General features: G+C 39.9%; 1 protein-coding gene across 5 annotated transcripts in view; it reads left to right on the forward strand.

The window, feature by feature from the left end:
- The window catches only part of CTNND2 (catenin delta 2), a 1,111,183-nt gene that overhangs the window by 379,925 nt on the left and 716,219 nt on the right, over positions 1-15,039 (forward strand). The window contains exon 1 of one of the 5 annotated variants that reach the window (XM_070774846.1): positions 2,926-3,220. The exons of the other annotated variants lie outside the window; for them this stretch is intronic. The gene's annotated coding sequence lies outside the window, so the exon portion shown is untranslated. Of the gene's footprint in view, positions 1-2,925; positions 3,221-15,039 lie in introns of those variants that run through there. 5 annotated transcript variants of the gene reach the window in all.

Genomic DNA, 15,039 nt, shown 5'->3' on the forward strand with positions numbered 1-15,039 from the left:
AGTATTTGTGCTTTTTTAGATCAAGTTTTAAACCATTAGAATGGATATTCCATGATGTCCACAATTCTGCTTTCTTCAGAGAACACTAAGATCAACCAAGAATACAACAACAAAAAAAATAGGAATACAATTCCACGTACAATAATGCTAGACAGAATCAGCCACAAACTCACATAAAGAAGGTATGCAGAGTTTAGAAACTGCTTTTCAGATTTCATTCTGTATGCAAATTTCATTCTAAAAAAAGTAGGAAGGAGGGAAAGATGGATGGAAGAAAGGAAGTGTCAGGACTCAGCATCCTTCACTGGAACACAGAGTCCTGAAGACATGGTGGGGGATGGGAGAGACAAAAAGCCCCGTAGAGGACAAGCTCTAACAAGAGAGAATCAACTTGAGGGGGGTGTTTCAAGAACTGCATTTTTTGTTTTCACTTCCTTCATACTCTGCACTTTCTCCTTCCCAATCAGTTAGTAAGCAGAAGTTAGGCCAAGATAAGGTTGTCATAATTGAAAAATAAGTAATAAAGTAAAGGGTTTAAATATAAGACAGTGGGTTAACCCTGTTTTTTAAAGTAACAAATTAGAAAGAGAAGAAAGTAACACAGTGATATACAAAAAGCAGAGAAAGTATCATTCCAGAAGATAAAATTACCCCCAGAAAGCTTAAGAGAAAATTAGCCATATTCTTTTTTTAAAGCCTGAAGACATTTAAAATCATGAGGGGAAAGTGAAATCAAAGAGATGATGATAAGACAAAAAAGATGTGGAAAGAATAACAATAAACTGGCAATGCTCATGAAAAAAAATAGGAAAAAATAAAGCCATTTCCTGAAATGAAACCACATTAGAAGCCTCAAGAAGAATAATAGTGCAGGAATATAGAGACCTGGTATGAGGGAATAAAGCAGAAGAGAAAAAAAATACATAAAAGCAAGAAAAAAGAAGGCAATCGATATGGAAGAGAGATAGCTCGGAACTAATGTATGAGATGTTATCATCTGGGAAAATAATTTTCTTAAAAGAGAGACTGCCAGCCTGGCTTTTAATGCTCTTCTTCAGTTTTCAGTGTCAGAAGATACCTGAATGATTCATTTACAAACACTGTGTGTGTGCTGAGTCACTTCAGTCATGTCCAACTCTTTGCAACCCTCTAGACTGTAGACCTCCAGGCCCCTCTGTCCATGGGATTCTCCAGGCAAGAATACTGGAGTGGGTTGCCATGCCCTCTTCCAGGGGATCTTCTTGACCCAGTAATCAAACCCATGTCTCTTAAGTCTCCTGCGTTGTCAGGTGGGTTCTTTATCACTAAGCCACTTTACCATTTGGGAAGCCCATTCACAAACATTATAGAACCTCTAAGTAGGGGGCCAAGAGTTGTCTGAATTCAGGAGCATCCTCACAGAAATGAAAGTGAGCTGACATCTGCAGGCACCAGGAACACCCCATTCCAGGTGAATAACACCCCCATGGTGGTTACCAGTCCCGGCAACAGAAAATATCCAGTCTGCACTGGCAGGAACACAGGCCTCCCCATAAAGCATTCTTGCCAAAATATCTTAGGAACAACATAGTCAGTCAAGACCTAGGTCAAGGTGCGTGATTTAGATTTGGACATACAACAGTATTAGGGGAGAGTAGGATTGGTGTTAGGGTATATGGAATAAGAAATACCCTTTATTTTATCAAAGTATGTGCTGTTTGAATTTTTAATAGTAAGCTTATGTTGTTTTAAAAAACCAAAAATTAATTTTAAAAAGTCATCATTTCTACTATATGTAAAACAGATAGCCAACAAAGACTTACTGTGTAGCAGAGTACTATACTTAACATGTTGTAATAACCTATTAGGGAGAAGAATCTAAAAATAAATATATATGTATATATGTGTGTGTGTGTGTAACTGAATCACTTTGATGTATACCTGAAACTAACACAACATTGTAAATCAAGTATACTTCAATTAAAAAAATTAAACAATATAGTAAACCATAAAAAGTCACCCTTTTTAGTTCTTCTTTGAGCTAATACTAAATACAATCCTTTTCAAATGGGGAGTAGCAGTACCTCCTTTTGACATTATCAAGTATTATCCTAACAATTACAGTTCTTTAAGTTTTAGAATTAAAGACAATGTTTCTTCTATAAGTTATCACCTTATTAACACTTGCAGTTATCCAGTTACATTGGGCTGTTATCTCTTTTTTTAAATAACTTGCTTCAGGTTGTATAATTATGAAATGGGACCTGAGTCCATTGGATACAGTGTTCAGTAAAATACATAGTTCAATTCATGTGTTTGGAAGTCATGGTTAAAATAGCAAAAATCAGGTAAAAGACTCAAAAGTGTTTAAGGCTGGGAGTGGGCGGGGGTGATGTCAGTATTTAAAATTTAGGTTCAAAGTTAGCATCTAGACAAGTTTTCTTTCCTGTGAGCCTTGGGTTGATTACACTTGGCCTTATTTTTTATTTTTCTTGAATTACAATCTCATTTCAAAAATTGGAAAAAAAAAAAAAGATGTTGAATAAACTTGTGTTGGTTGCAGAGCCCATCTCTAAATACAACTAGACTGGCTTTGAATATGAACTCTAAACAATCTTGAATCCATCTCCTGCCTTTGAATTCACCAAGGAAACAGTCTAGATTCAGTTTGAGGATGATTTTGTGATTCTGCGGGATTTTTTTTTTTTTTTTTTAATGTTGAGACACAGATAGTTAAGGATCCAGACCCAAATTTGGGGCAAAGGAATGGAAGATTAGAAAACTAGAATTTGCTAGGCAGGCTAGTGGGAGGGTCCTTTTGTGATGAAATGTTGCATAAATAATGCCGATGGGGGTCTAAATTCACTGTTGCCATGGAGACCTTTGTGCCTGGCTGAACTCCATTCTTTTCTCTTTTAAGAAGGCAACCACTAGGCTTGTGGTATCTCGGATGCTTCTTGCTTTGCTTTCTCTTAAACTGTTTGCAAGTGAAAGCAGAAATTAAACTATGATTATTCAGCATCCCGGCTTTTCCGAGGCTGTGTTTCCAAGCCATTCGTGATTTTTGAGCTCCTCTGGGGTTCCTTTTGGCCCTGGTACAGGGAGGGAGAAGCAGGTAGGGGGATTTCCAGGAGCCGCCTGCACCGCTGCTTGGAAAGGAGGGAAAAGCAAGCCTGCGTCTTTGTGACTTACTTGCCTAGAGGACAGTTTTGAAGTGTTTAAGGACCATTTATTTCCAAAGGTAACAGAGAAAAAGTGAAGAGTAAACCTATTTGTTTTTTAAATGCTTTTACTGTGACTGTTGTTTGTGTGACGGTTTTAACTAAAGTTTTAAAACTGCAGGTGGAGAATTCTGTGTGGGAAACACGAACCGAATTTATTTCTGGCTCCGCGGTTGTCATTGTGTTCAGTGTATTAATGTTTAAAGTATAAAAGGCAAGTAACCACATTAAACAGAAAGCGGTTATAAGGATTGGTGTGCTATTTCCCTTTCAACCATTATAACTGCTTAATACTGTTTTAAGTAAAACTTGGGGTGTCATAGATACATACTTCAGATTTTATGGAAATTATGATTATCCTTGTAAGTAGCCATTTATAATTAAGTGAGGATTATCTAGCAATTAAAAACTGATTTGGAAATTGTGCGCCTTTTTTTTTTTTCCCTTTCGGTGCAAAATTGAATGAATAAACTCACCCAGAAAGAAATCTTTCATAGAGAGTAAAGACACAAAAATCATCCAACCAGTGACACTGTGTAAAGTAAGTGTAGAAATTCAGTATATTGGACAGCTAACTTGTTGCATTGCATAGCCTTTTTTCAGAGATAATTTGGTCTCTTGTAGAGATAATGTAGTCCTCACTGATGAGCGTATATTGAGACTAGAATATAATAATTACATGTTTTGATCATTCTAAATGCTGCAGGCGTAAATGGGGTGCAGGCATCCCATCATTATAGAACACCTTTACCATACAAGTGTTTCCAGATTGCTTTTATTCAGATAAACTTGTTGAAAGAATCATCGACCAAATTTACAATGACTTCATAGATTTTACCTGTGTCGCTGCTCGAGTTAAAATATTTGTGCTACTCAAGAGTTTAAAGAAACAAATTGATTTCAGAATGCTGGCAATTTAACAGATGACAATTGATGATTGCTGTACATTGCTGTGTATTTGTAAGAGACATGTGCATTGTAGAATTGTGAGTACAGGAAAATGGAATGCCTTGTAAAGTCTTCATTTTCTTTTTCTGTAAATTATTTTCAAATGGAGACGACAAACAGAGATTGACTTTCAACTTATGTTAATCAGAAATTAGCACTTCTACATGCTTAATAATATTTGAAATTTGAATGACTTTGTACCCCAAGTACTAAGTATAAATAATGACCATGTTGACATAAAGAAATTATTTATTTTTATCAGAAATATATTGTCACATGTTTTATTATTTTAATTGCCTAGCATGAATAAATTTAAAAGATGCTAACAAAGACCCCCATATACTCTGGGGGTACCTCTTAATAAATATTTCATTTCAGTTAAAGTTAAAAATGTATATTATCATATTAAAGGTAAGAAATCTGTGTATTTTTAAGGAATGGAAGTAAACCTTAGTGGTATAGATTGAGGATAATGTTTTGAGAAAACTTTGACCTTTGAAAGTGTTTTCTATATATATTGGCTGTTATTAATAATACTGTCTAAATATAAAGGTAAATGGCGATTAAGCTTCACTTTAGGAATATAGTTCTAGGCATTCACTTTGGGTAACACCAATGTGATGACGATCCAAGCAACATTAAACTATAAAGCATAGTATGTGCATTTTATCCAATAGTTTTTTTAAAAATAAAAAGTTAACTGACATGCAGAGATTCTATTACCCTAGATTGCCAAGTATAAATATTTTTTGTGGGGGAGGACATTTAAACTATTTTTAAGTAACTTCTTTTTAAAATCCAGGTATTTATATCATGGTAGATATATCTGAAAACATACTAAATAGGTCCTTTAGGTGACATTCTAAAACATAAGCAAAGAGTCAAACAAAATATGATTTAAAAGAAATATACATTCTGAAAATTTCCAGATGTGAAGTTGCAAAATCCTTTCTGGGCTCTTTTACTCTTAAGTTGTGTGCACACAGTTAAGAAAAATAGTTTCATATTTACCCATGAGTTTCCAGATTTGGTCCAGCTGAGCTGATTATATTGTCAAGTTGCAGAATTACAATGAATAAATATGACCAACAGTTCCAGTTGGTTTTGGAACCAAGGTTTGTTAGTTTTGAAACAAAGATTTGTGTTTCTACAAGGAGCTTATTAACATGTGAATTTTGATTTAGAGTTCTGTTTTTTATAGCTCTTTTATAATTCCGAAGTTTCACAATACCTTCTATCCACCACATCTTTGTTGAGTCCCTCCTGTGTGCTAAACATCCTGTGAGATGCCAGGTACAAAAATGAGAAGAGATATTTTCAAGGTTCCAAGAACTGAAGAAACTGATGGGGATGCAAATAAGAGAACTAGTAACTCTCACCCAGTAAAATCATTGCTGTCATGGGGGTGTGGCCAAGGAGAACATGAAGTAGCACTGAGGTTTATGTAGTACATTAAGATATGTTTATTTGATCCTCCAATCTGAGATTTAAAAAAAAAAAAAGTGTAAGTGACTTGTACAAAAAACTGTTAATGAATCACTTTAAAGATTATTTCTGTATAGTAGTCAGGGATACCCTATGAATATGTAAATTCTATCATGTTACTACTCCCCTGGAGGAGGGCATGGCAACCCACTCCAGTCTTCTTGCCTGGAGAATCCCATGGACAGAGGAGCCTGGCGGGCTACAGTCTGAGGGTCACGAAGAGTCGGACACAACTGAAGCGACTGAGCACGCAGCAGGCACGTCATGTTACTTCTCTATGTGGAGTTAAAGTCAGAGGCCATACAGGGGCCAACAGGCCCATCTATGGTCTGTGGCCTGCTGCCCCGACTCTCCCACATCTCCTGAGGGTCTTCCTTCTTGCTTGCTTTGCTCCTGCATCCAAAACTCTTTGCTTGTCCTGGTTCCTGCCCCCAGCTCAGGGCCTTTGCATTGACCCTTTGCTGCTGCTAAGTCGCTTCAGTCGTGTCTGACTCTGTGCGACCCCATGGACGGCAGCCCACCAGGCTCCCCCATCCCTGGGATTATCCAGGCAAGAACACTGGAGTGGGTTGCCATTGCCTTCTCCAATGCATGAAAGTGGAAAGCGCAAGTGAAGTCACTCATTCGTGTCTGACTCTTCGCGACCCCCATGGACTGCAGCCTACCAGGCTCCTCCGTCCATGGGATTTTCCAGGCAAGAGTACTGGAGTGGGGTGCCATTGCCTTCTCTGGCATTGACCCTTTATCTCTGCTTAAAACACAGCAGCCCCCTGTCACCCCAAATCCACACCAGGCAGGTGCTTCGCTCCCTCACCTCTTTCAGGTCTTTGGTCAGATGTCGCCTTGTCAGTGAGTTCATTCTTGATAACTCCATTTAAATTCCCTCCCCATCTTTTCCTGGAGTTACCATCCTCCACTGCCTTTACCACAGATGGCACCCTATGGAATCTACCTGTCCATTCTGTTCAGTGTTCATTTTCTCCACTAGAATGCAAGATCCAAAAAGGGCAGGGATTTTTGTCTGGCTTTTTGATTGCTGCATTCCCAGCACCTAGACCCATGCCTGGCTACTTGCTGAATAAACAAATGAAAATCTGAATATAGTTGGCTCTTTGTATTGGTGGGTCTTGCATTCCCAATTCAATGAACTGCAGATCGAAATATTTGGGAGAAAATAATTCCAGAAACTTCCAAAAAGCAAAGCACATTTGCTGTATCCTGGCAACTATTGATAAAATATTTACATTTTATTTACAACTACTTGCATAGCATTTACATTGTACTAGGTATTATAAAGGGGCTTCCCCATTGGCTCAGTGGTAAAGAATCCATCTACCAAGCAGGAGACCCAGGTTCAATCTCTGGGTTGGGAAGATTCCCTGCAAGAGGAAATGGCAACCCACTCCAATATTCTTGCCTAGAGAATCCCGTGGACAGAGTAGCCTTGTGGGCTACAGTCCATATTGTCACAAAGAGTTGGACATGATGGAAGCTAGTGAGCGAGGTATTATACATCATCAAGAGGTAATTGAAAGCATGTGAGAGGATGTGCATAGATTACTTGGGAATGCTACACCATTTTATACAAGGGACTTTAGTATCTGTGGATTTTGATACCTGCTGTGTTTCTTAGAACCAATTCCTCAAGGATACCGAGGGGTGACAAAAATATATGTTGTTCTACTTTATTGTTGTTTCAGATTTTTAAAAATAATCAAGATGATGACCTAATTGGGTGGCATGGGACTGAGTTGGAGGGAGGCTTAAGAGGGAGGGGATCCAGGTGTACACTGAGGACAGGAGGAAAAGGGGGCAACAGAGGATGAAATGGTTGGATTGCATCACTGACTCAGAATTTGAGCAAATTCAGAGAGATAGTGAAGGACAGAAAAGCCTGGCATGCTGCAGTCCATGGGGTAGCAAAGAGCTGGACACAACTTAGCAACAGAATAATAGCAATGTATTACTTTGTTATACAGCATAAACTAACACAACATTGTAAAACAATTATACTTGAGTAAAAAAAAAAAAGTAAAAGAATGAGTAAAAAAAAAAGTAAAAGAATATTAAAGAAATGGCTAAGTACAATTAAAAAAAAATAATAAGGGAACTCTATAAAGTTCAGACACCCTTTATGAGTCTACAGTTATTCAAAATATAAAGGTTTTTAAACTGAAAAAAAAAATGGGTTGAGAATGTTGAAAGTTATCACTTGCAACCTGTTATTGTAGCTTACATGTGAAAATGCCCAAATACAAGAAGCAGATTTATAATTGCTTGTGCACAAACACTCCAGTAGGAGTTGGGGGTTTCCCTCCTACAGCATGGTCTGTGACATCAGATGGCCTTTGAGTGAGAAAGCCCAGCTTCTACTCCCCTTGGTCCAGCCTCCAGCTTTGGAAACTTGACCAATGTCTTCAGCTTCTGTAGCTTTGGGTTGCTTCCTACCATAAAAGGTGTGACTGTCACTGTAATAGTCTAATGTCTATTAACATGAGAGAGAGTCAATGCCCTAAGTTATTTATGTGATCATATTCAGTTATCAGTTTGGTTAAGTAAAATGCTACCCCAAAACAAAATACATTCTTTGAGTCCCCTGGACAGCAAGGAGATCAAACCAGTCAATCCTAAAGGAAATCAACCCTGAATATTCACTGGAAAGACTATGCTAACACTGAGGTTCCAGAACTTTAGCCCCCTGATGCAAAGAACCCACTCGTTGGAAAAGACTCTGGTGCTGGGAAAGATTGAAGGCAAAGGAGGAGGGGGTGGCAGAGGATGAGATGGTTCGAGAGCATCACTGACTCAATGAACATGAATTTCAGCAAACTTCGGGAGATAGTGAAGGACAGGGAAGCCTGGCATGCTGCAGTCCATGCGGTCAGAAATTTAGTCTGACACAACTTAGTGACTAAATAACAACAAGAATTATCAATTATAATCACACGCATAGTGGTATCTTGTGTTGTTCGGCCATATCTCATGCTGGCTTTCCTAGAAGGCATAGTAACATTGAGTGTATTTTGTTAATTGTGGATCAGATCACCTGCCTTTGTCTTATCAAGTTCATCATATACTTGACAAATTTAATTAAACTCAGCACTTGTGGTTTTAAAAATAAACTCTGCAAGTTCTAGGATTTTAATAAACATTACAGTGTGGCTAATTTCACAGTGACTGTTTCTAGTCTCTAAATATTCTTCAAAGACGTGAGGGTTATTTCCTCTAGGAATAAAAGTTTTGAGTTCATCTCTGTTTCCAATGGTATTAGCTCACTTTTGGAGAAGAAAACTAATTTTAAGTGTTGGTCAGCTGTCTGATTATTTCAGTATGAGGCAGATTATTTGAACCTTCCTGTATGGCAATAAGTCCCAGCTGCTATTTGCATGTAGACTGTAATGTTTGAATGTATGTTCCTCCAATGACGGGATCGGAATGTAGTTATTTATTTCATGGCCCTGTTGGCCACATGGCCCATCTTCATGAGTTTCAGCTGCTTCAGTTCATTTCAAGCCCTCATGCTCTTCTGAACCAATTGCTGATAATTTTCATCAGCAGTAATAGGGTTCTTGTAGGAGATCCTATATTTGGCATGGGAATGTGAAAGGTAATTAAATTTGGATGCCAAGTCTGGGGATTAACTGCACCTACATTGTCATGGAGAACTTCTGCCAAAAATTAAAAACTACCCATAAAGAGATAAAGATAAAAAGACTTAAAGAGGGAACCATTGAGGGGACTGTGGCCTGTGATTACATGGTCACAGGCCCTGGTTTGCAGGGCCATTTCACTTCACTGTTCCTCCGCTGTTCAAAGCCCTGGAAGCTGTGCTACAGCCTCATCCTGCCTTGTACCTGGTACTTCTTTGCAGACTCTAGTACATTCTGGCATGTTTTGATAAATATAGTACAGAGATATTTGTCAAATATTGTACATTTCCCATTTAGGAAATTATTTATTCTCCAGGTATATAGACTTAGACAGGAACTTTGCATTTCTTCATGTAAAAACTGATTAACTTGGGACTTGAGCAATCCAGTGGTTAAGATTTCGCCTCCTAATGCAGGGGCTACAGGGTCGATTCCTAGTCAGTGAGCTCAGATCCCAGATGCCTCACAGCCAAAACACCAGAACATAAACAACAGAAGCAATATTGTGACAAACTCAACAAAGACTTTAATAATGGTCCACATCAAAAAACAAAACAAAAATTAAAAAACCTGATTAACTTGACCCTATTATTTTCTTATTGCTCCGAAATAATAATTGATACATTTATTGAGCATATCCAATGTTTTTGATTATGCATTTACTTACAATATCATTAAATCCTCACAAAGGCCTTATATATGTTAGCTATTATCCCTGTGCTGTGGATGAGAAGGGCTTCCCTGGTGTGTCAGACAGTAAAGAATCTTCCTGTAATGCAGGAACTCAGGTTCAATCCCTGGGCCAGGAAGATCCCCTGGAGAGGGGAATGACAACCCACTCCAGTATTCTTGCCTGGAGAACTTTTTGGACAGAGGAGCCTGGTAGGCTACAGTCCACGGGATCACAAAGAACTGGACATGACTGAGCGACGAACACATGCACAGACATGCATGAGTCACAGTAAGCTGAGTAATTGTTTTGTTGTGTGGTAGGGCTAAGATCACAGAGATAAATTAGTGTAAGATGTTAAATCCATGTCTGTTTACCTCTGCAGCTCACTGTCCTTCAGCCTCCATCCAGTGGCACTGCTCAGTTTAACTGTTTCACTTAGATTCTGGAAAATCTTATTGATTTTTGCCTTTTAATGGTTATCCACCCCTCCCAACTGCATGTCACTCTCTCTTTTTTTTTAACTTGTCATCTTCAGCCCAGGGGCTCTAGCCCTCTCTCCCTTTTACTGGAAAGGGTTTTGCCCCACTCACCAGCATATTTATATTTGGAATCCTGCAGGGTCTGGAGCTCAGGGATGGGTCATGGAATGCTCGGAAATGCGCCCCCCCACCCCCATATCAGAATCAGCTCAAGCAACTCTTACAGATGCAGCTTCCTGGCTCAGTGTCCTGAAGGTTGCGCTTAGACATCTGCATTTTTAATAGGTTCCCTAGAAAACTGCTAGGCCCATGAGCATTTGAGAACCGCCTGATTCTCAAATGCAGAACCTGACTGTATATGAAGTGGAAGGTCAGCTTCAAGGGTGACTTGAGAGTTCTCTGCAGAGAACTGGGGGCAGGATAGGATTGGAACAGTCCTACCTGCCACCTTGGAGGCTCATGTAGGTGACAAGTTATAGGAGATGAGAGATTAGAGGGATCACTGGTAAGTGATTAATCTCAGTCTTGTATTTTTCCAGGCCTACTCTCTGCCATACTGGATTTGCACATGCACATATAGACTAGAGAGAGATGTTGGCGAACCGAGGAAAAAGTTCTGTTGGCCTGGATACCACCTGGACCACTCAGTGCCAAGAGGGTGGATGTTGTACACATGGGCCAAGGCCTGATCTTAGGAGGTGGTCCCTATTTCTCAGTCCACTCCATTTTCACTCCATTTAATATGCTTCCACATTCCAATATTTCCAAAGCATCTCATAAGGATGTTTTAAATTAAATGGCATACATAACGAAGCAGTTCTTTCAACCCCCTTTACTGAGATTCTCCTTCTTGTAAGCCCTCTTATAAAAGCTGGGAATAAAGAAATGCCAAGCCACAGCCATCATGGAGCTGTCATCCTCGTAGGGACCAGACAATAAATCAACAACTATTATTGGTCCCATTCCTCTTCCTTTAGAAAGCACCATGTTAGGTGACACAGAAGCTACGCCCATCCACGAGACCCAACAAGTTTATGGCTACCCATGTTCTGTAAGACCTTACTCTTAACTTTCATTTTTCAAAAGGTATCAGGGCAACTCTTTGTGGTGTCCTTATTTACAAGTCACATTGATGCTTTGGAAACACTTTGAGAATACGTGTTTTCATTTAGAAACAAGATTCTCACTGTATTTAACACAGTATGAAATAGGCCCCTTAGCTGTGCTGTAGTAGGAAAAAAACATGGGTCTGGAGATCAGAGACTCAGCTTTACATGCAGGCTCCAGTGTGCTCCAGTTGTTACATTTTAAGAAAATGAGGGCACACTTTGTATACAACTTTTTTCTCCATAAGAATAGTGACGTGCTTCTCTTTGTACTCAGATGCAAGGTGATGGCTTTTATAAAGTGTCTGGTAACTTCTTCTTCCATCTGCATGAGAATATGTTGCTGGATCAAGTCATGAGTGGATGTCTCCCCACAGTACACCTTGAATTATTACTTTGCAATGTGTTACTCATCTTAGAACAATGTGGATGTTCACAACTTTTAAAGGAAGAATTCTTCAAAATAGGAGTTAAAAGTTGGAAGGGGTGAGCTGGTGCTCAGAAAGGTCACCACTGCTGTCGTTTGACTGTGCCTAATGCTGTCCCCCGGAGAAAGCAATGGCAACCCACTCCGGTGTTCTTGCCTTGAGAATCCCAGGGACGGCGGAGCCTGATGGGCTGCTGTCTGTGGGGTCACACAGAGTCAGACACAACTGAAGCGACTCAGCAGCAGCAGCAATGCTATCCCCCAAGTGAGTCAGCGGGAGGGTGATGCTGAAAGATGTAGTGAAGTGGATATCTCCCTTCACTTCCTTCTATTTCTTTTCTTTCTTTGTGGTTGTGTCCAGCTTTTGGTTTGTTTGTTTACTTCCTTATTGGGGTAATATATTTGGAGTAAGAGCAGTGGAATGGGATCAAGTCTAGCTCTGGCCATTAACCATAATTTCGTTTCATTTTCTCCTCCCTGTCATGTCTCCAAAGGGCACTGAGGCTCTCAATCCAGTCAGTTAATCCTTTTGCACCTCAGTTTTCGTACCTGCAAAATTAAAGGCTTCTGTTCCATAATCCCTTCCCAATGAACAGGATTGTATTACCTCTTGTACAGGGGCCTCCCGGTGCTGAGTTGTCACCATTTAGCTGCGGAGCAGAGCACATTGGCTGAGGTTGTTACCAAACTCAGGTTCGGCTGCTTACTACTCTAAAACCAGTACTCGAGAGGCAAGCGTTGACTCAAAGGAAAGGTTGCTTTATACAGGAAGCCAGCAGTCTGGAAGAGAGCATGAAAGTGAAAGTGAAAGTGAAGTCGCTCAGTCGTGTTCGACTCTTTGCTACCACATGGACTGTAGCCTATCAGGGTCTTCTATCCATGGGATTCTCCAGGCAAGAATACTGGAGTGGGTTGCCATTTCCTTCTCCAGGGAATCTTCCCAACCCAGGGATTGAACTCGGGTCTCCCTCATTGCGGGCCGATGCTTTACCATCTGAGCCACCAGGGAAGCCCCATCAGCCAGGGAGAGACATACTTATGTCCAAAAATCTATTCCAAAGATTCTGTTTGGCCATGCAGGTGGCTCTAGTGGTAAAGAATCTGCCTGCCAATGCAAGAAACTCAAGAGATACGAGTTTGATCTCAGGGAAGATTGCCTGAAGGAGAAAAATGGCAATCCACTCCAGTATTCTTGCCTGAAAAACCCCATGGACAGAGGAGCCTGGTGGGCTGCAGTCCATGGGGTCTCACAGAGTTGGAAATGACTGAGTCCTGAGCACAAGCACATGCACGTTTTTATAGGGAAAAGGGGGAAATTAGTAGCCGTTTATCGTTTGGGGAGGGGATCAGAGCCTCCGTCATCTTTCACTGCACAGACCTGCTGACTCTTGTGATGTTTCTTTAGATGCTATCTTGTTCACACAGATTGTTCTTGGGATAACTGAAGGAGAAGCTGAGGGGAAAGATCTAGCCATCTGATAATTACTTACTCTTCATTTCTACTTCTTTAAGAAAAAAATCAACAGGTTAGGCAAGGTATTTTGTGATAAAAAGATTTGAAAAGTGTGCTTGGTCTGGAGGTTAGTTAAGCATGGGGTATCTGGTATAAGGGTTAAAATCTAGCTTTGTTAAATTGATAGGACAAAGGGCCTCCTTGCAAAGAGCTGCTTACTCCAAAGAGTCACTTATAAGGTCAGGTCTTAACCTGGGTTTCTGGCCCAAATTTTCATACTGTGCATATAGTTCTCATAGCAAGAATATTGGAGTGGTTTGCCACCATGAAATTTAAAGACACTTGCCTCCTGAAAGCGATGAAAACCTAGACAGTGCATTAAAAAGCAGAGACATCACTTTGCTAACAAAGGTCCGTATAGTCAAAGCTATGGTTTTCCAGTTTTCCAGTAATCATGTACAGATGTGAGAGCTGGACCATAAAGGAGGCTGAGTACAGAGGAATTGATGTTTTAGAATTTTGGTGCTGGAGAAGATTATTGAGGGTCCCTTGGACTGCAAAGAGGTCAAACCAGTCAACGCTAAAGGAAATTGGTCCTGAATATTCATTGGAAGGACTGATGCTGAAGCCGAATCTCTGATACTTTGGCCGCCTGATGTGAAGAGCCCATTCATTGGAAATAAAAACCCTGATGCTGGGAAAGATTGAAGGCAAAAGGAGAAGGGGCAATGAGGTGGTTAGACAGCATCGCTGACTCAGTGGACACGGATTTGAGCAAAGTCTGGAAGATAGTGGAGGACAGAGGAGCTTGGCATGTTGCAGTGCAAGGGATTGCAGAGAGTCAGACACAATTTAGCAACTGAACAGCAGCAACAACTGGCAGCTAGTATGCATCTCCCACGCAAGGTTTTCCAGCCTTTGTCAATTGCACGCCTTGATCAATGAAAGGCTTTGAACAAGAATATCCATTATATATTGATTTATTTGCACATGACATAAATATATTACTGTATCAAAACTTGTATGTTAGAAAATATTTAAAATCTCACTTTAAAAATAATAACAGTAATTTAAAACGTGATTCAAGCCTTTGCTTCCCCAACCATGCTGGATTGTCTGATGTACCCCACTTTAGAGACAGCTGCCTTTATGTCTGAGCTACATAGCTCAGCAGTGTTGGGAAATTAACAGCCAAATTCAAATTCAAAACCTGAGATGTGAGAAATAGGTATACTTGTGAAGCTCTACCATCTGTCTCTTTGAGACCCTCTGCCTTGATTATAACCAGAATTGAGGGTGACTGATGAAGGTGATCACACAATTGTGAATGATCATTCATCATTTGAAAATGAGTGCATAGGAACTACTAGGCATTCTGCAGATGTGAAGTCAGTAAGACAATGCCAATGTCACAGTGCACTCCATCTAGGAAAACAATCCAAGGTTTATGCCATGTTTTATGTGCTGATGATATGTATTAACCTGGGTTTATACATCCCTTTGGATACACTGTTTGGTAGATTGTTAAGAATCTAAAATAGACTGTGCATTAGAGAAGCTTTGAGCTATGTGCACACTATTCAAAACTATAATCAAAGAATTGAGCTAATGTCTTCAG

The sequence above is a fragment of the Bos indicus genome, chromosome 20, assembly GCF_029378745.1.
Source record: "Bos indicus isolate NIAB-ARS_2022 breed Sahiwal x Tharparkar chromosome 20, NIAB-ARS_B.indTharparkar_mat_pri_1.0, whole genome shotgun sequence".
Lineage (NCBI taxonomy): Eukaryota > Metazoa > Chordata > Mammalia > Artiodactyla > Bovidae > Bos > Bos indicus.